We start from the raw sequence: 23863 nt of genomic DNA, 5'->3' as shown, positions 1-23863 counted from the left end.
TGCATATATTTGATTCCTTGGTCTTCATTTTAATTCTGTAGAATGGCAGGAGGTTGAAAAATAGGTTGGTTTTTGTTGCGAAGGAATCTGCTTTTGGCGGCTTAGAAGTAGCAGCAGCTAGAATGAAAGCCACATTCCTCCATGAAGTTGGGGTGAGAAATTGATGATAATGAATTCTGTGGAGAGGTCTCTTTTTAAGATTTTGGAGTGAGGGAAAACGCTCCTGTTGGTCTTTTACCAGAGAGGAATCTGATCAGCGCCAGTCTTTGCAGATGGAAGGGGGTGGTCTTCCTCTTGTGTCCAGGAAGGGCGAGTGTGAAACAGAACAGACTGTCGAGGGGTCCGTCTTCTCAGGTTTCAGAAGCAGAGTGGGCCCTGCGGCGGTCACCATCTGCTCCTGTGCAGGGCAGGGTGCAGAGCGCACCTTTCTGGACCTTGTGTCTGTACAGTTATTTGTCTCTGCTTTAAAATTCTGAAAGTGACGCATAAGTGACCCCAAGAGAGGCTTCTGTAGTTAATTTCCCCCTGCCTTTGTAGAGTTACTGACATTATGTTGCTTGTTACAACTTGATCGTTCTGCAGTTGAGTTAAATTATAACACAAAGAAGGTCAAATTCAAGTTAAGTTGCAAAGGGAAGACCTATTCCTGAAGAGTGCTCTGTCTGTTACACTCTCTTGTCCCCTCTTACTCTTGCCCTCTCCTCCTGGCCCGTTAGGCTTCCCCAACCCAACAATAAACCTTTCCTCTAAAAAAAAGTTGCAAAGGGAAAAGCAAAAATGCATTAAACTGGCTATTGATGAGGGCAGTGTTTATACACTAGGCCTTTAAAACTTAATGATGATGGTAGTGGTGGTGGATTTTTTTTTTTTTTTTTGAAAAGAGATGGACAGTTTCTTAGCTCTCTATCATTTGTTTAAAAAGAATTGAGCCACGTGTTGGCCACAGACAGCATCCTAGGAGGATGAGACAGCAATGCACTGGAGAGGTTCTGTTTTACCTTTTTGTCTGAGCAGCCCTTAATTAGTGTGCTCATACCCAGCACACTCTGCAGCTTAGTTGGGGGCTCAGGTAGCTGGTCATCAGCTGGCAGTTTTGTTTCCATAGTAAAAGGGAGGCACCTCATAAAACACTGTGAACGAGAGCCGCGTTTCTGTGACATGCCTGCTGAATAGTGTGTGTCGTCTTTGTTGTTAAGAAACTTGGTTTTCCATAAGAATTTCAAGACATCTTGACCCAAAGGTAGGCTTATGGTCTCAGAAGTTATCTTAATCTTTTCTGGGGCCATATGTCCCCTTGAGACTCTGAGATAATGTATGTTGCAACTTCTCATAAACATGCACAGCACTGGAGTTTGCATCTTCTGACCATCTTCAAGATTCTCTGGCATTATCTGCCCTGTGCACCCAAGCTGGGGAGTCCTTGTGGTAACGTGTGGGGGTGGCTGTTACATTCAGATGGAAGATTTGGTGTTAAGTTAGATTTGGTCTGTTGTGTGCACTGCTCTATTCCTAGTGGCTGGGACAGGGCCTGGCTTATAATCAGTGCTCCCTGAATTATTTGTTGAAGGATTAAGTTAGTGACAACTGAACATGCTTTATTTTTTGTGTGAGTCTAGTCTGGAGTTTTTGGTTGCTCATACTCTATCCATTCCTTATTAGCAATGTGACCTTCATGGCTGCATTTATTCTGCTGCAAGGGACGGGAACCCAGCTCGTTTAAGGGCAACTGAAGCTTGTTGGTTTGCGTTTCTGAGATGTCCAAGAAGAGATTCTGGCTCCAGGAACAGTGGGAACCAAGAGTTCAGTTGGCACCAGACTTTGGTCTTGTTCCCTCTCTCTTTATTCTTTCATTTCCATTGAGACATTTTATTTATATGAATGTATTGCATCCCTGGGGGGTGGGGAGGAGACAGGCATTTCCCTCCTTGTGTGTTTTTCCTCTTCTATGTGGCCCACTGTGCGAGCTGCGGTTGTCAGTGCAGTGGAAGCACAGGTGGGAAGAGAGCAGATTTCTCAGCCATTCTTCCGTATCTTTGAGCTGCGCGTCCAGTCCGGGGCTGATGGCTGCATGCTTGTTAAACCTGCCTGTGAGGCTCATGGCAGTTTTCCCCACTGTGATCATTAATGATTTCAGATTCACCAAGGTACCCAGGCTTCCTCGCACAGTCAGAAACCTGAGGATGACTTTGGAGCGCAGCCTCGTAAGAACCTGGGATTTGCCTCTCTGTGTAGCATTGTTGGTGCTCTTGAGAGCTTCTGCCAGGACATCCATGCTCGCCCCATGGTGGCACAGAAAGATTCTGGAAAAGCCTCTTCCTTCTTTTCTTTCCTTCTTATGAGCTTTATTCTCTGGCAGGTTTACCCCACCCGTAGCGAGGACTAAATGGTTCTTAGGCCATCACTTTACTCTTTTTTTTTTTTTTTAAGATTTATTTATTTATTTGAAAGGCAGAGTTACACAGAGAGAGAAGGAGAGGCAGTGAGAGAGAGAAGAGATCCTCCATCTGCTGGTTCACTCCCCAGATGGCTGCAACGGCTGGAGCTGTGTCGATCAGAGCCAGGAGCCAGGAGCTTCTTCTGGGTCTCCCACGTGGGTGCGGGGGCCCAAGGACTTGGGCCATCTTCTACTGCTGTCCCAGGCCATAGCAGAAAGCTGGATAGGAAAAGAAACAGTCAGTACTAGAACTGGTGCCCATATGGGTTGCTGGCGCTTCAGGCCAGGGCGTTAACCTGCTGCACCGCAGCGCTGGCCCCCATCACTTTACTCTTAATGCTTGATCTTGGAAGGAGATAGCAGATGCATACTCTCCTCCCTACTCCTTCTCTTTGCTCACGTCCGCTTCTGCAAGGCACTTTGGCCCTGCTAATTTAGGCAAAGTTCTTTTCTCAGGACCAAGGGTGTGTCTGGAATGATGGGAGGGAGAGTGGCAGCCTCATTCTCATAGCCTCCCTTGGGTGGTGGAGAAGTGTCCTTGGTTCTTAACTGTTTCTTGTGAAGACTTGGAAGTGGGAAGGGGGCGTTTCTAGAAGGGCACAGAATGGACTGAAAGGTAGCGGTTGTCCATGGCTCCTTTAAATGTAATTCGTGAAGTTGCAGTTGGTGTTGTGGTGGTTAGGATGTCTGCAATCCATTGGGTGCCTCTTACTTGGTTTTGTAGGCGATATTAGCATAGGCACCCACATCCTCTGAGGAAGGACTTGTAACTCTATTGCAGAATTTTTTAGTAAGAGAATAAATCTTAACATTTTTATGAAAGGAGAGAAAACGAAGAAAGCACCCTAGGAGTCTCGGGAAGCCTTTTGTGAGTCCCAGGCTGCTGTAATGCAGCCGGCACATTGCGCTGATCCGATGGCAGGAGCCAGGTGCTTCTCCTGGTCTCCCGTGGGGTGCAGGGCCCAAGCACCTGGGCCATCCTCCACTGCACTCCCGGGCCACAGCAGAGAGCTGGACTGGAAGAGGGGCAACCGGGACAGAATCCGGTGCCCCGACCAGGACTAGAACCCTGTGTGCCGGCGCCGCAAGGCAGAGGATTAGCCTAGTGAGCCGCGGCACCGGCCATACTTAAAGAAATTATCATTCTGTGAGTCTACTGTGTGGACTGCTTCTCATGTTGGAACATTCTCTGCTTTATAATTCTATTATCTATATGTTCATTTTAACAGTTAACATGATAACTTTAACACTTAAGATGGCATTTTTACCATCTGGCTTATCCCCATTTCTTTTTAATTAATTTGTTGTTTTTGTTAAGGTGTACAACTATGGGATACATGCAGATAGTGAAACGGTTACTATAGAGAAGCATGTTGACATATATATCATGTCCTATAGTTTCTTTTTTTTGGGTTGCAGGAATAGCTAAAATTGATTCATTTAGCATGAATCCCAACTACAGCACCCTTTTATTGTCTGCAGGTCTTGTACTGCACATTAGCTCTTTCCCTGCTTCTTCTGACACATTCCCACCAGTCTGTTCTCACCTCAGCAGCTGGAGGGCCTTGACCTTGGAACCTCCCAGTGATCCCCGGCATCTGTATCATGATGTGGAAGTTCCACAGGGTCCGGCTTTGCATTCCTCGGTGGTTCCGACCTCCTTTCTGATTGTACGCCTTCCTCATCACCCCCGGTCGCTATGTTGGTTTTTGTTGAGCAGCCTCAAGTGTGCTCGCCACCCCCACTGTGGGGCGTTGCCCTGGCTGCTCCCTGTGCCTGCAGCACAGCTCTCCTGCGTGTTTCCTGCACTTCCTCCCAGGCTGCCACCAAGTCTGGGCCCCCTTTTTCATACGGCAGTTATCTCTTAGCATGCTCCATAATTTATGGATTTACAGTGCTCATCACTTGTTATTTTTATCCTCCTCCTCCCCTCTACAAGAGCATTGGTTTTCATAGCACATAGTAGCTGCTCCGTGAATATCTATGAATTTCTCTGTGACAGTGTTTAAATTCACTTTTATTCTGGATTGATTACCTCGCAAGTGAACATCTGCCAGCCATTAAATGGTAGTAATAAATAACTATGATGATGAAAATGATGGTAGCTTATCATTAATGGATATTTACTTTTTAATGGGCATTTTATTAAATAAAATTAGTGATGATGATAGTGATAACTGCAAATATTAAAAATATTCTTTATTAAAAGTAACTTTCTTTTTTTAATATTTATTTTATTTGAAAGGTAGAGCCACAGAGAGGCTGAAGCAGAGAGAGAGTGAGTAAGAGAGGACTTCTATCCGCTAGTTCACTCCCCAGATGGCCACAATGGCTGGAGCTGTGCTGATCTGAAGCGAGGAGTCATGAGCTTCCTCTGGATCTCCCACGTGGTTGCAGGGGCCCAAGGAGTTGGGCCATCTTTGACTGCTTTCCCAGGCCATAGCAGAGAGCTGGATCAAACGAGGAGTAGCTGGGATAGGAACCAGTGCCCAAATGGGTTGCTGGCACTGCAGGCGGGGGCCTTTACCCTCTATGCCAAAGTGCCAGCTCCCAAAATAACTGTTTACTGGGAATTTTGGCTTATCAAATCAGTTAATTTTCAAACTAACTCCATGAGGTTAGGACTATTATTACCCAGTTTTATAGTTTGGCCAAATAAGTAACTTTCCCAACATCACACATTTGTTATGGAATAGATACAATTATTCTATTAATTCTTTATTTAAAAATAAATATATTGTTAAGTTCATATTATTCTAGTTGCTGTCACATTTTATTAGAGTCCATTGAATCTTCACGAACTTTTGTTCATGATATGACCTCACTGTCTGAGGATTTGCAATCAGAGATAATTTAAAGGCAAATTAATTTCCTAAGACTGATTGCAAATTATATTTAAGAATATTATTGTTTCTGCCTCTGTGAGTTATAAAAGCTAAATTTCATATCACTTAGGAGAATGGAAAATAATTTAATTCAAAGCATATATATGTAGCTGTGTTCACCCATCATGGGTTTCTGTTTGTTTTAATCTTCCTGTGGCTTTGCCCTCAGCTGGTTCTGCTGTCAGAGGTCACGTGCATTCCTTCATGATTTTTGAGTCAGGGGTCACTGTCCCAGGAAGAGAGGTCTCTGCTCTTAGTTAAAATGTTCCGGAAGAGGGTCCGTCTGTCATCCCAGCCACAATTGGAACGTTGCCAACAGCGCAGTTAAAGATGGGACTATTTTCTCTGTGCACAGAAATGGCTTAACAGAGGGCCTTCTGCCCATACTGACTGAAGGTGTGACTCTGGAGTGACACTGTGGTTTTTAAACCTCTGCCTGTTCACATTTCTCCAGTGTTAATTCTGTGCGGGAAGCTGGCTCCCTGAGGGGATTATGTTACAATCGGAAGTAGTTTTGTTTTGAGCTCCTCCTTTTTCTGGTATTTTCAGAAGCAGCCCAGTTACTGATTGCCTCTGGAGTAAGAGTTGCCTGCTTGTAGCCCTGAGGAACTACCTTTGCCCTCCACCCTTCTAGAAACCTGAGACGGGTCTCCTGCTCTCTGCTGTGGGAATTGAGCTGTCCTTGTCAGGGTTTTTCTGGCCTGGGAACTTCGCTTACTAGCTGTTTTCTACTAGGAATATTTCTCTTTTATGTCCGATCAGCCCGGAAGTGGTTGATGGTTCTCATATTTGTCTCTTTTTGAAGAACGTAACACAGTTAAAGGAAGAGGAGGGAGGCAGGTCCTTCCAGCCAGAGACCTAGGAAGCAGCTGAATTGTGCTCTGAGGCATTGAAAGGAAAGACTTGTCTTTGATTCATGTCCTGTTCTGCCTAGGAGCTCTTACTGGCTGGATTATTTGGGGAGGTTTCCTTTGGCCATCTACTTCTAGAGGATGTGATTAAATGTTACTTTACGGTTTGCCAAGGGGATGAATTATGAACGGTTGGGTCGTTGTTGCATCCTTGCTTCATTTTCCTTCTGTGATCTTTCTGCTCGGTTATTATCAACCAGGTTTTGTCTTCTGCAGTTTGTTTTCTGTACTTGGGATCAGCTGAAGTAGCTGTTCATTGATTCAGCAGTTACTTTTCGTGCAGTCAGTGGTGCTAGTACTGTGCTAGGTATGGAGGATGCATTCCAAATGCAGATACGCTGCTGCTGTTCTCTAGGGCTCATTGTTCATGGAGGTAGAGCACAGCCAGCTAACAGCGTGTAATACGTGGTAAGATCATCGAAGCACACATGGAGCCCCTGGAGGCTGGGGGACTGTGGGACACAGAGCCACTGGAGGCTGGGGGACTGTGGGACACAGAGCCACTGGAGGCTGGGGGACTGTGGGACACAGAACCCCTGGAGGCTGAGGGGCTGTGGACACGGAGTCCCTGGAAGCTGGGAGCTGTGGGACACGGAGCCCCTGGATGCTGTGGGACTGTGGGACACAGAGCCCCTGGAGGCTGGGGGACTGTGGGACACGGAGGCCCTGGAGGCTGCGGGACTATGCGACATGGAGCCCCTGGAGGTTGGTGCCTGTGGGACATGGAGCCCCTGGAGGCTGGGGGACTGTGGGACATGGAGCCCCTGGAGGCTGGGGGACTGTGGGACACGGAGCCCCTGGAGGCTGGGGGACTGTGGGACATGGAGCCCCTGGAGGCTGGGGGACTGTGGGACACGGAGCCCCTGGAGGCTGAGGGACTGTGGGACACGGAGCCCCTGGAGGCTAGGGGACTGTGGGGTTTTACTTAAATGTTAAGTGCAGTGTAAGCGAAGAGTATAGTATTTTTTAAAAAGTATTTATTTGGAAGCAGAATGACAGGGAGAGAGAGAGGGCGAGACAGAGAAAGATCTTCCATCTGCTGTTCATTCTCTGAATGGCTGTAACCGTCAAGGCTGGATCAGGCTGAAGCCAGGAGCCAGGAACGCCATCCTGGTTGTCCACTGCTTTCCCTGGCACGTTAGCAGGTAGCTGGATTAGAAGCAACACAGCTGGGACTGGAACTTGAGCTCTGATAGGGAATGGCAGTGACACAGGTGCTGGCTTAACTCACTGTGCCTCAATGCTGACCATGAGTATTGGTATAGTGTTGTTACATTTTTAAGACTCAGCCTGTATAGATTTGGGTTATATTTTAGAATTTGAATGGGAATAGGAGAACCTTATAGCCTGAAAACAGTTGAGGGATCTACTACATTAATGTTCCATATATACTCAAAAAAAGTCTGTTCTCCAGTTGTTGAGTTGTATACATTTCCATTAGAGGTTGTATGTTTTATATATGCTCAATAGATCAGGCTTGTTATCCTAACTACATTTTGATTGTTTACCTTAAGAAGGGTCTTGAAATTCCAAGTATATTTGTTAATTTCTCTCTGCAGTTTTTTTTTTTTTTTTAAATTTTATCTATTTGAAAGGCAGAGTTACAGAGGGAGGGAGAGACAGAGAGAAAGAAATAAACTTTCCATCTGCTAGTTCACTCCCCAAATGGCTACAACAGCTGGGGCAGGGCCAGGAGCCAGGAGCTTTATCTGTGTCTCCCATGTGCTTGAGCCATCTCCACTGCTTTCCCAGGTGCAGTAGCAGGAAGCTGGATTGGAAGTGGAGCAGCTGGGACTGCAGCCAGCTCCCATGTGTTGCAGGTGGCAGCTTAACCTGCTGTGGCATCATGCTGGTGCCCTCCTTGTAGTCTTGTAAATTTTGTTTTATGTATTTTGAGACTGTTACATATAAATTTAGGATTTTTGTATCTTCTCAGAGAACTCAAGCACTTCTCATTGTGTAATGTTTTTCTTTATCATGAATATAGCTTTCTTCTCCAAAAAAATGATTCTTCTGCTATTATCACTGCTACCACACCTTTCCTTTGATTTGTACTCCCCGATACGTCTTTTTCTGTCCTTGTGTTCTGTGTATGACTCTTGTAAATAACAAATGCAAGATTTTTCGTCTAATTGAAAATCTTTTAAGTGACAATTAGAAAAATTATATTTATTATGCATATTATGGGCAAAGGACCTGAAGTGACAGTTTTTCAAAGAAGACACGCAGATGGCCAAGAGGTGTATGAGAAGATACTCAGCATCACTAAGCATCAGGGAAGTGCTAATTGAAACCTCAGTGAGATATCACTTTGTACTCATAGAATAGCTTTTATAAAAAAGATGAGGTAAGACCGGCGCCGCGGCTCACTAGGCTAATCCTCTGCCTGTGGCACCAGCACACCGGGTTCTAGTCCCGGTTGGGGCGCCGGATTCTGTCCCGGTTGCCCCTCTTCCAGGCCAGCTCTCTGCTGTGGCCAGGGAGTGCAGTGGAGGATGGCCCAAGTGCTTGGGCCCTGCACCCCATGGGAGACCAGGAGAAGCACCTGGCTCCTGGCTTCGGATCGGCGCAGTGGCCATTAAGGGGTGAAAGGAAGACCTTTCTCTCTGTCTCTCTCACTGTCCACCCTGCCTGTCAAAAAAAAAAAAAAAAAAAAAAAAAAAAAGATGAGGTAAGAAGTGTCATGAGTGAGTAAAGATCACCTTGGTGCACTGTTGTGCTAAATTGGCACAGCTATTGGGAAAAACAGTAGGAAGTGCCTCAAAAAATTGAAAATATAGCTACTGTATGATCCGGTACATGTGTGTGCACACTTTGCGTTTCCACAGAGACTGAAGGCAGGGTGCTGAGGAGAGAGCTGCATGTCCATGTTCATTGCACAGGATTCACAGTGGTCAGGACAGGGACAGGACTGAAGTGTTTGTTGACAAATGAATACACAAAGAAAATGTCTTTCCTGCCTTGCTCACTGCACAAACACACTTGCGTATGCACACGCACACCCAGTGGAACACTGTTCAGCATTAAAGAAGAGAAGGAAATCCCATTGGCAGCAACACAGATGAACCTGGAGGACATTATGCTCCGTGAAATCAGCCAGACACAGAAAGGCCAGTGCTGCATGGCCTCACTGCACGTGTGGATCTGAAACAGTTCAACTCATAGAAGCGCAGAGTGGAGTAGTGGTTGCCAGGAGCCCTTGACAAGGCTGGTGGTGGGGAGTTGAGTTTCAGCAAGGCAAGATGAGCTCTGGAGATCCAGTGTATGAAGTGGTGACTACTGTTAATGATATATATATATAATAATAACATAATGATTATAATACTACTTCTGATATAATGATAATAATACTTGAACATTGCTAAGAGAATGCGTTTTAAATGCTCTCAGCACAATAAAATGCTGAGTACATGAGGTGATGGCTTTGTTCATTAGGTTGTTTTGATTATTTTGCAATGTATACATAGGTCAAACCAGTACATTGTACACTGTAACTATACACAGTTTTTGTCAGTTATACTTGAATAAAGAAAATATGGAGAAGAATTCACACTCAACAAAATATTAAGTTGAGTGATATTTTAATTCGTCCTGTGCATTTCAGAAGCACAGAACTATTTAACCCTGACCATGCGCTTTCTGTTTACGTGACCGCTGTTCTTTTAACCCCGTGTTAGTCATTCTTGCTCTTTTATCTGATGGTATTTGTTTAGATTAATTAACATGTTAAACAGTTTTTATTTACACTGATTTTTTAAAGATTTATTTATTTACTTGAGAGGCAGAGTTACAGAGAGAGAAAGAGAAGGAGAGACAGAGAGAGGGGTCTTCCATCCGCTGGTTCACTCTCCAAATGGCTGCAACGGCCGGAGCTGGGCTGATTTGAAGCTAGGAGCTAAGAGCCTCTTCTGGGTCTCCCACATAGGCACAGAGGCCCAAGGATTGGGCCCATTTTCCACTGCCTTCTCAGGCCATCAACAGGGAGCTGAATTGCGAATGGAGCAGCCGGGACTCGACCCTGCGCCCATATGGGATGCTGACGCCGCAGGTGGAAGCTTAGCCCACTACACCACAGTGCCAGCCCCTACACTGATTATTCCTGTAACTCAGATTTTCTACTAAAATACATTTCCTTCTACCTGAAATATATCCCATAGAACTTTTTTTTTTTTTTTTTGAATAGGTCTATCAGCAGTACATTCTTAGTTTCTGTTAATCTGAAGATAATGTTCCTGTAAGTTAGTCTTGCTGAGTGCATAGTTTTAGCCTGACAGCCAAGTCTTCTCTCAGCCTCAGGACAAACGATTCCACAGACTTTTAGCTTCTGTTACAGAGTCTCAGACATTTGCTTCCCATCTGAGTACTTCATAGTGGTTCAAGGTTTTCCTTGGATTTCTTTTTTTTTTTTTTCTTTTTTTTTTTTCTTTTTTTTTTTTTCTTTTTTTTTTTTTGACAGGCAGAGTGGACAGTGAGAGAGAGACAGAGAGAAAGGTCTTCCTTTTTGCCGTTGGTTCACCCTCCAATGGCCACAGCGCGCCGGCCGCGGCGCTGATCCGATGGCAGGAGCCAGGAGCCAGGTGCTTCTCCTGGTCTCCCATGGGGTGCAGGGCCCAAGCGAGTGGGCCATCCTCCACTGTACTCCCTGGCCACAGCAGAGAGCTGGCCTGGAAGAGGGGCAACCGGGACAGAATCCGGCGCCCCGACCGGGACTAGAACCCGGTGTGCCGGCGCCGCTAGGCGGAGGATTAACCTAGTGAGCCGCGGCGCCGGCCTTTTCCTTGGATTTCTTTAAAGATCTCTTTTGTCTTTGCTGTTCTGTGTTTTTCTTCAATCAGTCTAGTTTCCCCCCCGAATATGTGTATTTCTTGGAGTGTGTTATGTTTCCTGCATCTGTGGATTAATTTTTTTCATTAGCTTTGGAGATTCTAAGATACTGTCTCTTCATATGTTGTCTCTCTTCCATTCTCTGCATTCTCTCCTTCTGGAATGCTAGTTGTAAACGCATGGTGACCTGCTTGTCCTACCCTTTTCTTTGGTGTTTTCTCCATCCTTGTTGTCGTCTGCTTCATTCTGAGTAATTGTTTAAGACCTCCCATCAAGGTTATTAATTAGCTGTGTCTTCTTTACTGTTCTAAATTCACCTACTTATTCAACAGTCATTTTCATTCTAGAAACTCATTATCAAATCTGGGCATTTTAGATGGACTCTTCTTCCTCCTTTTAAAAAAATTTAATTTCTTTAAACATTTCATAATAATAATTTTACATTTTTAGTTGATAATTACAGTATCTGTTGTTTTGCTGACTCATGCATAATAGCTTGTAATTTTTGAATATTTGATCTCACATTTCTTTGAATTGAATCTTCAGTATACATATAAACTCTGAACAGAATGTAAAAAAAGTCATGTGTACGTGCTGGAGAGTGACCATGACCATTGTGAAACCCAGGGTGGAGGAGGGCTCTGTGCTTGGAAGAAGAGCATGGCTGCGGGCCAGTTCCCCGTGTTTATGGCCCTTTCCTGGGAGCACCGTGAGGTGGTGGGCGCTCAGGCAGGAATGGAGAGTGCTGGTGTAGACGTCTGCACCTGAGTTGTGCCCAGTGTACCACCGCGGCCAGCACCATTCATTTTCTAGCTCTCTGATAAAAAATTGACAAGGGTTAAGGTGAGCCCAGCCATCACTCCGTAATTGATCTCACCTGCTATAGATACCCATTCATGCTTTGAAAAGGGCACTGGTTTATCATTCGCGCTGTCCTGGATAGGTTTGGACACACTGCTTCCCATATGGACTTAGAAGAGAGCTCAAAGAGGTTTGGGACACCAGCTGGACAAGGTCAAGAAAAGGAAGTTATTTTCTGGGGAAGGAAAGATTTATGATTTTTTTTTTGGCTGGATTAGGATACTAAGCTTACAAAATATATGGGCTAATCCTTTCTGAAGCCGTTGTTGGGCATTTGTGTTTGTCTTTTGGTTGTGACTCTGAGGTTCATCAGAGCTCCAGTTTCATCAGTCTCCTTACTCTGGAAATACTGTTTCATAAAATGAGAGTCTCTTTCAGTGATTTATAAAATGGTAAAAGTGTAAGGGACATCATTCTCTTAGTAGAGAATGTATGAGACTCTTTTTATAAAAGGGACTCTTCTAAAAAAGGAGTTAATAGTTAAATTAAGGAATTTGATCTGAGTGATAGCACTGATTGAAAAATTTAGATATATGGAGCCATCCAGTATTTTTAGGGGTTTCCGTGCATTTCAGAGTTCATAATGTACTTTAGGTGTGGATCTAGATTAATTATATTTTTCATGGGAAAATAGCAAAAACATAAAAAATAATTCTAACTTCGAGTGGAAACAGCTTTAAATATATCAATAGAAGCAAACCTTGTGCATGATAGAGAACCATACATGAAATGGAACACGCTTTTACTATTTAGCTAAAAATATTTGTGTTCTTAAAAGTATTGAAATGAGATAGATCTAAAAAGAGAAGATAATATTAAATTTTGTGGTTTTAAATTTAAAAGTCACACATTTCAAGTGCAGTTAAATGCAAATTTAACTCTTTTTGTCATCAGAACAGGCAAAATATGAGAACAGCCCTGAGTGGATTTGGCATATTGCTTCTGTTGGCATTTACAAATAAAAAGAGTTTTGGACAGAAAGTTTTGCAATGCTTTGAGTTATTTATGGTACTGTACAGGGCTGTATCTACAGGACCAGTCACACAAAAGTTGTGGAAGTATACATTTGTAGAACCTAACATTTCCTGTTAGGTTACTCTATTGTATGAAAATAGGCCGGCGCCGCGGCTCAATAGGCTAATCCTCTGCCTGTGGCACCGGCACACCGGGTTCTAGTCCCGGTCGGGGGCCGGATTCTGTCCCGGTTGCTCCTCTTCCAGGCCAGCTCTCTGCTGAGGCCTGGAAGTGCAGTGGAGGATGGCTCAGGTGCTTGGGCCCTGCACCCCATGGGAGACCAGGAGAAGCACCTGGCTCCTGGCTTCGGATCAGTGCGGTGCGCTGGCTGCAGTGCGCCGGCCGCAGCGGCCATTGGGGGGTAAACTAACGGTAAAGGAAGACCTTTCTCTCTCTCTCTCTCTCTCTCTCTCTCACTGTCCACTCTGCCTGTAAAAAAAAAAAAAAAAAGGAAAAAAAGAAAGAAAAAGAAAAAAAATTTAATTGCTCTACAAACATGACTCCACAGTGTTGGGGCTGGCTCCTTATCTGGGCAACTTGAGTACTGATAAGTAAAAAAGAGTGTCCATATTATGAAATTGAAAAATTTTAAGTTTTTAAAGTACTGTGTTCTAAGAGTCTGGTGAATGAATGAAACAAAATACTTTCTGTGGGTTTCATGTCCCTAACCTGAAAATCTAAAATTCAGAATAGTCCAATATCCAAAGCTTTTTGACTGCCAATATAACTGCATAAGTGGAAAATTCCATACCTGACCTTATGTGACTTGTTGCAGTAAAACACATATGCCTTGAAAATCTGGTATAGGATTACCTCCAGGCCACCTGTATAAGGAATGTGTGACACATAAATGAACTTGTAATTGTGTTTGGACTTGGATCCCAAACTCAAGATATCTTATTATGTGTATGCAAACCTAAAGGATCTAAACCAGAATCTAAAAACAAAACAAAACAAAAAACACAAAAACCCTAGACCTGAAAAGTTTCTGGTCTCATGCATTTCACATAAGGGATACTTAACCTGCAGGATTTTTCTCACAATGATAAAATGATATCTGTTCAAAAATAAATGCTAAACATTGAAACATCCAATCTACAGTGTATAAAATAGGATAAATGTCTGTGTTTTTGTTATCGACGGGTGATATCACAAGTGAACTCTAATCAGAAAGTAGGATCAGAGAAGGAAAAACCTGTGGAAACACCAGGAACTTGTGGGTTCACAGTTGCCCCATTTGAGAAACCAGCTGTGACGGGATGAGGTGACCAGCACAAGCACCATGGGTCAAGGCAGATCAGGGAGAACAAGACACGAGGTTCCCTTTATGTTCTGGCGCTGCTTGTGAATGAAGGTGATCCATGGGGTTGAAGGGTGTGCTAGGGCCCTGGTGGCTGAAGGTGGAGACCTGTGAGAGTGGCTTAGATAAGAAGCCGGGAGATGGCAGCTGAGGGAGAAACTCATGTAGTTAAGCGAGAGCAAACCCCAGAGTTGGAGTATACAGTTACTTGTTATTAAGTTTTAAAAGTATGTAAACATTTCTTATTTTCTTTATTTGAGAGGCAGAGAACTCTCCCACCTGCTGATTCACTCCCCAGGTGCCTGCAATGGCTGGGGCTGAGCCACACCGAAGCTGGGAGCTGGAAACTCAGTGTAGGGCTCCCACATCGGTGGCAGGAGCCCCACTAATTGAGCCACCATTGCTGCCACGTGGAGTGCACACTGACAGGGAACTGGAGTTGGGAGCAGGAGCGGGGAATTGAGCTCAAGTCCCGTGACATGAGACACGTGCATCTCGTCTGCACTGCCCTGACACAGGTGCATCTTAGCTGCCCGACCCTGACAGTAGATTTAAAGGCAGACAGTCCCATCATGCTCACGAGGCTTGCTGCCCTTGTAATCCCCTTTTATGAAAAGCTTTTCATAGTGGCCATTGTGGATGGCCCCACCTCATATCACCCAAATTCATTTCATTTTAAACATGACAGCCATTTTGTTAAAATTGCAACTTTACCACTTAATTGCAAACATCAGGCAAATAGTACACATTTTATATCATGTTTAAAGTAGAAATACCACTTACGGCTCATAAGGAAAAGAGTGTAATTAACATATTTTATCTGTTATTTGGCATTTTCTTTGTAGTTGTTGGACTATAAGAAATGGAGACTGAAGACTAATTTGTCTTCTTTTAAAATCTATTTAAAAATACGATAGCCAGGCCTGTTTTACAGTCCTTTTTTTTTTTTTTTTTTTTTTTTGATAGGCAGAGTGGACAGTTTTTTTTGACAGGCAGAGTGGACAGTGAGAGAGAGAGACAGAGAGAAAGGTCTTCCTTTGCCGCTGGTTCACCCTCCAATGGCTGCCACGGCCGGCACACTGTGGCCGGCGCACCGCGCTGATCCAATGGCAGGAGCCAGGAGCCAGGTGCTTTTCCTGGTCTCCCATGGGGTGCAGGGCCCAAGCACCTGGGCTATCCTCCACTGCACTCCCTGGCCACAGCAGAGAGCTGGCCTGGAAGAGGGGCAACCGGGACAGAATCCGGCGCCCCAACCGGGACTAGAACCTGGTGTGCCGGCGCCGCTAGGCGGAGGATTAGCCTATTGAGCCGTGGCGCCGGCCTAAAGTCCTTTTAAAAAATGTGGTTTTCTGAAACATATGCTGTTAGTTTAGCCTGTATATACCTTCTAAACAAATAGAATAATATTAAATTTAATTTTTGGTGAGTTGCTTTTTCTTTTTTAAAGATTTATTTATTTATTTGAAAGATACAGAGAGGGAGAGAGACAGACAGAGAGATCTCCATACGCTGGTTCACTCCCCAAATGGCCACAATGGCCAGGTGCTGGGCCAGGTAAGAGCCAGGAGCTTCTTCTGGGTCTCCCACGTGGGTGCAGGGGCCCAAGGACTTGAGTCATCCTCCACTACTTTCCCAGGTGCATTAATAGGGAGCTTGAAGTGGAGCAGCTGGGACTTGAACTGGCGCACATATGGGATACCGGTGCCACAAGCGGTGGCATAACCTGCTGTGCTACATCACTAGGCCCGGGTTGCTGCTTTTAAGCCCAAATTTTTGTTCTGTAAGTTTTCAGTGTTGTTACATAAAGCTGCACTTTATTCATGCTTTTGGGGTAGTTATCTGCTATGTGACATTATTAATTTAGCCATAATTTATTTGTTCTATTGATGGTATTTGGATAGTCAGTTTTTGTTATTACAAATGGTGTCACCTTGTACAGTCTTGTACATGTCTTCAGATCCACATTTGTGCAAGTTCTCTGGGCATACATATACTTTCATGGAGAGTGGAGTAAAACGACAAGTTAATTTTGGTGTAAATTTTTATTTTTTAAGATTTATTTATTTATTTGAAAGTCTGAATTAGAGAGAGAAAGAGAGATCTTCCGTCTGTTGGTTCACTCCCAAAATGGCCACAACAGCCAATTCTGGGCTAGGCTGAAGCTAGGAGCCTGGAATTTGATCTAGGTCTCTCAGATGGGTGGCAGGGGCCCAAACATTTGGGCCATCTTCCACTGCTTTTCCTGGGCCCTTGACAGGGTGCTGGATTGGAAGGGTAGCAGCCGTGACCATGAACTGGCATCCGTTTGGGATGCTGGCGTTGCAGGCAGCAGCTTACCTGCTACACCTAATGCCAGACCCTACAAAAATTTTTTGAAGTTCATGAATTGCTTTTTTGTAATACACATTTTCTGCGAGCTTGTTGCAGACGCCTTGTATCCCTGGGCATGGAAATGCTAAAATAAGGGGCATGCCTGGTTGAACTTTAAATGCTACGTGTAAGAGAATTTGTTTCTTGTAGTCTTGATCCCACTGGCAGTGAATGAACATCATACTGATTGAAAACATAGCTAACATTTGATAGGCGTTATTTTTGATAAATTTTTTGGATCTCTGGTAGTGTCTTGAATCGATTTGCTTTTTTTTCTGATCACTGATGGAGATTCAGCATTTTGTTTGATATTTAAGAACTATGAATGCTTCCTCAGGGTTGTTAATGATTGTATTGCATTTTTCTGTTTGGTGGTTTTTCTTGTTAATTTTTAATATTTTTAAAATATTTTTTATTTGAGAGGCAGAGTTAGAGAGAGAGGGAGAGAGAGAGAGAGAGATCTTCCATCCACTGGTTCACTCTCCAAATGGCTGCAATGGTCAGGGCTAGGCTAGGCCGAAGCCAGGAGCCAGGAGCCTGAGCCTCTTCCATGTCTCCCACATGGGTGCAGGAGCCCAGGCACTTGGGCCGTCCTCTGCTGCTTTCCCAGGTGCATTAGCAGGGAGCTGGATTGGAAATGGAGCAGCCGGGACTTGAACTGGAAGCTCTATGGGAAGCCAGTGTTGCAGGTGGCAGCTTTACCCACTTTGCTACAATGCCGGTCCCCTTGTATAAATTCCTGCAATTATGCCTTTGTGGCCAGTATCTTTTCTTAGTTTTAGCTTGTGTGTTAAGGACACTTCTGGTATTTATGGATTCTTTGGGTGAACATGAGAAAGGTGCTTCTGTTGGCTGCATGAGACTATTCTTGTGCAGACACACCTGTACTCCTGGCAGGTGTAGTCTGTACCACGTATGTGTATCCAACAGTAGAACTTACTTTTCAGTCACTCACTTCTGTTTAATGAATCAGTGTCCTGGTGGCTTTCTGGCTGTCTTTTGCTGGATTTTCTTAAATGTTTTTAACAGGAAGAGAAACAGAGAGAGAGAGCAACAGAGAGATAGCACTCCCATTTGATGGTCTGCTCTGCAAACACTTGCAATGGCTGGGGCTGGGTTGGGGGCCAAATCCAGGATGTGGGAACTCAGTCGAGGTCTTCGACATGGCTGGCAGGAACCCAGTTACCTGAGCCATCATTGCCCCCATCTGGCACCTGCATCGTCATGAAGCTAGAGCCAGGATTCCAATCCAGGAATCAGACCGAAGCATTCTGATGTGGGTGTTTTAAGTACTAGGCTAATTGCATGTTCCCTGCAAATTCTTAAATTTAATGTAAACAAATTTATCATTTTTTTTATGGTTTGTATGTTGTTGTTTAATCCAGTGTCACTTAAATTATTTGTCCTTACCCCCCCATTCATGAAAGTGTCATCTGTTTTATATTTTTAGTTTTTATTTTAAATTTTATATTTTTGCCTCTGACATTTAAGACTTCAGTTGACTTGATAGGGACTTTTTGTGTATAGAAGTATAGTGTAAAGAAGGGATTATGTACTTCTGTCCCATATGGATGAACAGTTGGCCTAACACCATTTAACAGTCCCTCTTTTCCTGAGTTAATGTGTTTTGACTTGCAGTTTTCTTGTATGGCAAAAATAAGGAAGCATGGTGCAAATTAGTGAAGTTAATGAAACTCTTCAGTCCATCATAATTCTTTCTAATATCTAATACTGTGATAAGTGTAGAATTATGGGAGTTATAGCTGGATTAGGTATCAACTTAGCATTTTAGTAAAAAATGTTGTAGCATCTACTACATCTCCATTATTGGACTATGTGTGTGGTATAAATGAGAGAAGTACAGTGCAGCCTAGTGGGCTGTGAAAGGCAGGAAAGTCTTTGGTGTTACAGTTCTGAGCCTACATCTTTGCTCTTGAGCTGTCATCTTAGCCATACCATTTCTTTTCTCCAGTCTGGACACTGCCTTGCAAAATGGTTGGGAAGCACAGAGTAGGATGTGACATGCAATCAGTGATGGATTAATTATAGTCATTTTTTTTTTTTTAACAGGCAGAGTGGACAGTGAGAGAGAGAGAGACAGAGAGAAATGTCTTCCTTCCGTTGGTTCACCCCCCAAATGGCCGCTACGGCTGGCGCACTGTGCTGATCCAAAGCCAGGAGCCAGGAGCTTCCTCCTGGTCTCCCATGGGGTACAGGGCCCAAGCACTTGGGTTATCCTCCACTGCACTCCCGGGCCACAGCAGAGAGCTGGACTGGAAGAGGAGCAACCGGTACAGAATCTGGCACCCCAACCGGGACTAGAACCCGGGGTGCCAGCGCTGCAGGGGGAGGATTAGCCTAGTGAGCCGCGGCGCCAGCCTATAGTCATTTGATTGGGAGGTTGAGCCTCATAGACCAGAAAAGCCAGAAAATACTGTGAAATTGCTGTAGGAATTCAGAGAAGAATTAGTCATATGAGGGAATATAAGATTAATGAAGAAATGGAGCTGGAAATGTATTCAAAGGATGAAATTTGGTTAATTGCTGGATCTTGCAGCTAGATCTGAAGTATGGATTTCAGCTAAGTTTCTGTATATGGACAGAAGTAGGGTATCTGTATGAGGAAGAACAGGAGAGACATTGGCCTATCCATCATAGAAGAAGAAAATTTGGGGCCGGTGCTGTGGTGTAGTGGGTTAAGGCGCTGCCTGCAGCACCAGCGTCCCATATGGGCTCCCATGCAGGTCCAGGCTGCTCCACTTCCAATCCAGTTCCCTGCTAATTCGCCTGGGAAAGCAGTGAAGGATGGCCCAATTCCTTAGGCCCCTGCACCCACATGGGGAGACCTGGAAGAAGTTCCTGGCTCTCAACTTTGGCCTGGCCCAGCCCTGGCCATTGCAGTCATTTGAAGACTGTATCAATGGATGGAAGACTTCTCTCATTCTGTCTCTCCCTACCCCCCCCCCCCCACTGTGCCTTTCAAATAAATAAAATAAATCTTTAAATGAAAAAAGGAAAATTTAGATTATATAGTTTCAGAAGAGTGAACTGGGTTACTGAAGGAAGTTCAAAGGGAAACAAATAATCATGTCTTCACTGACTCCTTCATTCATCTAGTAGATATTAATTTTTTTTTTGACAGGCAGAGTGGATAGTGAGAGAGAGAGACAGAGAGAAAGGTCTTCCTTTGCCGTTGGTTCACCCTCCAATGGCACCCACGGCTGGCGCGCTGCGGCCAGCGCACCACGCTGATCTGAAGGCAGGAGCCAGGTGCTTCTCCTGGTCTCCCATGGGGTGCAGGGCCCAAGCACTTGGGCCATCCTCCACTGCCTTCCTGGGCACAGCAGAGGCCGATGAATCCACCTTTCTTATCATTATATCCTTAGCATCTACTTGAATTATATCCTTAGCATCTACTAATATCTACTAGATGAGCCGGCGCCGCGGCTCACTAGGCTAATCCTCCACCTAGGGGTGCCGGCACACCGGGTTCTAGTCCCGGTCAGGGCGCCGGATTCTGTCCCGGTTGCCCCTCTTCCAGTCCAGCTCTCTGCTGTGGCCAGGGCGTGCAGTGGAGGCTGGCCCGAGTACTTGGGCCCTGCACCCCAAAGGGAAACCAGGAGAAGCACCTGGCTCTTGCCATCGGATCAGCGTGGTGCGCTGGCCACAGCGGCCATTGGAGGGTGAACCAACAGCCAAAGGAAGACCTTTCTCTCTGTCTCTCTCTCTCACTGTTCACTCTGCCTGTCAAAAAAAAAAAAAAAAAAAAAAAAGGTGGATTCAGACCCTGACTCCAGGGGGCTTAGCGTCCTTTGGACGACCCAGAGAATTAAGCAAGCAGTTAGAAGAAAATGGAATGAGTACCGTGATGAGGACAGCTCCATTTAAGACACATTTCTAGTATTCACATTTTCAGAAGGACTGTAAATGGCAAATGTGCTGGCCCTGAAGGTATTCAGAAAGATGCTGTTGGGGAGATGATAGAAGTTCCCACAGCTATCATTAAAATCCTGTTTGGCTTTAATACCATCTCTGTCTTAGAACAGATTTACACCCCTTGCTTCTTGCCGTTCCTCTTCTCCTTCCTTTCCAAATTCAGTTCCAAAGTCTGCAGGATGAGATGATTGTCTTTGTGAGTTTTGGGGGAGAGGACAGATTCTTAGAAATGAAGCCACTCGTGCTTTGTGTGGGCCATCAGACATGAAGGATAGACACGAGTGGTTAGGTGCTCCGCGATCTGATTTATAGCTTTAGTTCTTTTTTTTTTTGTGTGTGAGAGGTCGAGTTAACAGACACTGAGAGGGAGAGAGAGAGAGAGAGAAAGGTCTTCCTTCTGCTGATTAACTCCCCAAGTGCCTGCAACCACCGGAACTGCGCCAATCCAAAGCCAGGAGCCAGGAGCTTTTTCCAGGTCTCCCACTCGGGGATTCAGGGGCTCAAGCACTTGGGCCATCTTCTACAGCTTTCCCAGGCCATAGCAGAGAGCTGGATTGGAAGAGGAGCAGCTGGGACTAGTATTGGCACCCAAATGGGGTGCTGGTGCCTCCGCTGGAGGATTTAATCTAGTGTGCTACACCAGCGCAGCGCCGGCCCATAGATATAGTTCTAACACCCACTCCTTTGGATGGCTGGCCCGTGCATCTGGGGACTCAGCGGCATTCAGTGGGAACCTGTGTTTCAGTGGGAATGGCAGGCATAAAGAATGAATAGAATGTCACTGTCACTTATTATATGATTTGTATGTTCTCTAAATAACATTATGATTTTTTGATGATTATGTTTTGAATTCTTAACATATCTTGGCTAATTGGAAACTCTGACCTTTCTCTTATAGCATTTTTATTTAAATATGTTGTGATCTTCTCAGAACTATTTCAGTCTTTTGGATAATGCTACTGACTGCTGTTGGATATTGTGGAGGTTTGTGCTTTCTCTTGACCCAATGTGACTTCCTGTTTCTAAGAAAACAACTTCTAAACACTCTTCAAAGGAATTTTTTGGCATGCCTGGAAGGTCTTGTAAAACCACATCTTAGTAAACCAGTGTGAATGATGTATGTATTTTAAAAAAAATCCAAGACTTGAGCAAATTAGCATTTTGTTTTGTGGAAGTTGGATGTCATTGAAAAATCCAGTGATTTAGAAAGTGTCTGCTTCTGGGAACTGGCTGAACAGGAGAAGAAAGTTCTGTTTACCTTGGTTAACTATCCTAGCTCAAGGGGCTTACTCTGTTGGAGTTGATATGGGCTGGGGAGTCTGGTTAATACAGTTCAAATTTTTTCTTCTTTTTCTTTTTAAATCCAGAACGTTGCAACCTGACCGTCTCTTTCATATGAATTCATGTATGCAATTAATTCACATACAGTCTCACAGTAACCTGGAGAAAACACCCCAGTGACACCCCCTCCCTTCCAGCACACGTAATTAATACAGAAGTGAACTTCGTGAGTTCTAGGTAGTTAGATTTTTCTCTCTGAACAGGGACTCATGCCTCCTGTCTCTCCGTCCAGATATCCAGCTTCTTACTGTTGGAATTGTCCTGGAAGTTGTCTTCTGCTAAATGTTTTAGTTGAGTTTAAACACGTCTTTGTCACTACAAAGGCACTTTATTCTTTTCATGAATATTTGTTGAGCACCTGCTGTGTGTCAGGCACTCTTCTAGATGCTGACAATATGGTAAAGGGTAAGACAGATCACATCCTGGTTTTATTTATGAAATAAACTTATTTGAGGGCTTACTGTGTGGCACAAGCTGTATTAGGTATGTTAGAAATACCAAGTCATGGGGCTGGCGCTGTGGCGCAGCAGATTAAAGCGCTGGCCTGCATGCACGCAGTCCATATTGGTGCCAGTTCAAGTCCTGGCTGCTCTACTTTCCACCCAGCTCCCTGCTAATGCGCTGGGAAAGTGGCAGAGAATGGCCCAAGTCCTTGGGCCCTTGCACCCACGTGGGAGACCTGGAAGAGGCTCCTGGCTTCTGATTGGCTCAGCTCCAGCCATTGCAGCCATCTGGGAAGTGAACCAGCAGATGGAAGACCCCTTTCCTCTGTCTCTACCTCTCTCTGTAATTCCATCTTTCAAATAAATAAAATAAATCTTTATAAAGAAATCAAGTCATGGGGCTTTTCCTGTGGTCATCAGTTTGAGTTTCAGCTGCTCCACTTCTGATCCCGACCCCTGCTAATGTGCCTGGGAAATGTAGGAGATGGCCCAAGTCTTTGGGCCCTGTACCCACTTGGGAGGCTTGAAAGGAGCCCCTGGCTCCTGGCTCCTGGCTTCTTCCTGTCCTAGCTCCAGTTGTTGCAGTCATTTGGGGAATAAACCAGTGGATGGAAGATTTCTCTCTCTCCGTCTCTCTTTCTCTGTGTAACTCTGTCTTTGCTAAAATAAAAAGAACCTTTAAAAAAAAATCAAGGGGCCGGTGCTGTAGCATAGTGGGCTAAGCCTCTGCTTGTGGTGCCGGCATCCCATTTTGGTACCAGTTTGAGTCCTGGCTGCTCCTCTTCCGATCTAGCTCTTTTCTATGTCTGGAAAAGTAGTGGAAGGAGGCCCAATTTTTTGGGCCCCTGCACCTGTGTGGGAGACGTGGAAGAAGCTCCTGGCTCCTGGCTTTGGATTGGCCCAGCTCCAGCCATTGAGGGCATTTACGGAGTGAACCAGCGGAAGGAATACCTTTCTCTCTGTCTCTGTCTCTCTCTGTCTGTAACTCTACCTGTCAAATAAATAAATAAATAAAATCTTAAAAAGAAGCATATTCTTGGTTTAAAAAAAATCAATTTATTTACAAGGGGACATTTAGCCTAGCAGTAAAGATGCTCACTCACATCCTACATTACAGTGTCTGGGTTTCAGTCCCAGCTCCGGCTCCTGATTCCAGCTTCCTGCTGCCTGGGAGGCCACGATGGTGGTTCAAATGGTTGCACTGATTGTCTCCTAACTCTAGGATATGACTGAGCAGAGTTTGAATGCAGGCTCTGTACACACATCCACCTATTGTATGGTCACCCCATAAACCTGATCTTATGAGTTACACATTCCTTGCAAAACACACGTACAGAGAAGAAGAAAAAAGAGGAAGATAAAAACTATGAGTAATCTAATCCCTCTGAATATTTTCCTTTCTGTCTTCCATTCCTTCTGTGTTTGTACATGTGTAGGTATGTGGTGTGTGGATGTGTGTGCATATCTTAAGCATAGACAGTATCTTATTGAGGTATCACTTATTTTTACAATGTATTATGAATGTTTTGCAGGCTACAGCATTT

The 23863-nt window shown here is 44.7% G+C and overlaps 1 protein-coding gene across 2 annotated transcripts in view; it reads left to right on the top strand.

Moving 5' to 3' along the window:
* The window catches only part of ITPR2 (inositol 1,4,5-trisphosphate receptor type 2), a 536564-nt gene that overhangs the window by 26373 nt on the left and 486328 nt on the right, over positions 1-23863 (top strand). The window lies entirely within an intron of this gene.

Source organism: Oryctolagus cuniculus, chromosome 9 (genome assembly GCF_051225735.1).
Source record: "Oryctolagus cuniculus isolate XC-2025 breed Fujian yellow rabbit chromosome 9, ASM5122573v1, whole genome shotgun sequence".
Classification (NCBI taxonomy): Eukaryota; Metazoa; Chordata; class Mammalia; order Lagomorpha; family Leporidae; genus Oryctolagus; species Oryctolagus cuniculus.
Note: the sequence above shows the minus strand (reverse complement) of the source record. Positions and strands in the feature narration are given on the sequence as shown.